This window comes from Bison bison, unplaced genomic scaffold (assembly GCF_000754665.1).
Source record: "Bison bison bison isolate TAMUID 2011002044 unplaced genomic scaffold, Bison_UMD1.0 scf7180017864383, whole genome shotgun sequence".
NCBI lineage: Eukaryota > Metazoa > Chordata > Mammalia > Artiodactyla > Bovidae > Bison > Bison bison.
The window spans coordinates 392,294-393,822 of NW_011494955.1; positions in this window are offsets into that span (position 1 = coordinate 392,294).

Here is a 1,529-nt window from a genome sequence, read left to right on the forward strand (position 1 = left end):
TCTGACACTGTTTCCTCTGTTTCCCTGTTGGGGGCCAGAGTGAGGTACTCCGCCCGTGACAAAGGTCATGAGGAAGGAGGCTCGACATACGCAAAGGCGGGATCGAGCCTCAGGAGTCCCCCTGGAAATCCTCGAGCGTCTACCCCCATAACCAGAGCCTGCCTACTTTACTACTTTGTGCTCTCACCTACATCTCTGACTTTACGGGGGGGCTGTCCCCCACCACCTCTTTCGGAGAAGGAGTTAACCTAGAGCTCCAGTTAATAATAATTCCTGGGCGTGATAAGAGTGTTTTAACCTACAAACTCCTATGAAGGTTCTCTAGCCTGCCTGACAGGCTTGTCCGGCCTCATGTGATTGCTCACAGCCTCCCAACCGTGAGAGGCAAGAGATGCTTTAAACCTTCTAAAAACAGGTTCCTTAGAAAAGTTAGAAAACTATTAGTATAAGTATAATGGGCTAATTAGAAATTGTGTTGGTGAAGGGTTTTTCATTTGTTGAGCCAATGTTTGTTGCTAAGTCTCCATATCCCCTGCCCTTACACACATTAATGAATATATAGAATTAACCTTTGATATTAATCACGTTAGACCTTAGGCTAAGTAAATTCTTTCCTTAACTAAAACCCACTACACCCTCACCCTGTAGGAATGTAACTTTATTTGGGTGGCGTCTGTTTTGAGAATAATCAGCCCTGGAGAAATAAGTGTCCTGATTGACTGACCGCTGTCACAAGGAGAGGGTCGTAAATTGTCAGCAGGCCCCCCTGGCCAGAAGATGATGTAACACCCCTAAGACCTCTGTATACATTTGTATGAAGCACCTGACTTTGATAAAAGTCAGGACTGCTGTCCCCACGTGACTTTTGTATAACATCTCAGTGTATAAAAACAGACTCTGGAAAATAAAGAATTGGGATCAGTTTCTCGAAACACTGGTCTCCCCATGTCTCTCTCTCCCTCTGGCTGAGTCTCCATCTGGAGCACGGAACCCACCAAGCTTACTAATTTTGCCTGGGCTTCTAAGATCCGACCGGGGAGGCCTCAGTGTCTCCTCTCCTTCGGGAGAACGGAAGGACGCCTGCGGCCTACGTAAGTGGTGCAAACTTCTTGTCTTGAAGTTTTATTGGTCTCCCGCGTAAACCAAGCTACTCAGCCTCTTTTCTCCACTGAATTTTCCTACTGAGCTATCCTTATTCTATTACTCTTTATATCTTTAATTAATATCTAATTGAAACTATCGTATCCTGACCCTCGCCGACGCCATCTCTCCTTCGAATACCCTGGATCAGCCGGGGCTGGTCCCCGGCATTTCCCCATCTATTTACCATGAAATGATGGGTCCAGATGCCATGATCTTCATTTTCTGAATGTTGAGCTTTAAGCCAACTTTTTCACTCTCCTCTTTCACTGTCATTAAGAGACTTTTTAGTTCCTCTTCACTTTCTGCCATAAGGGTGGTGTCATCTGCATATCTGAGGTTATTGAATTTCTCCTGGCAATCTTGATTCCAGCTTGTCGCCTCTTCCA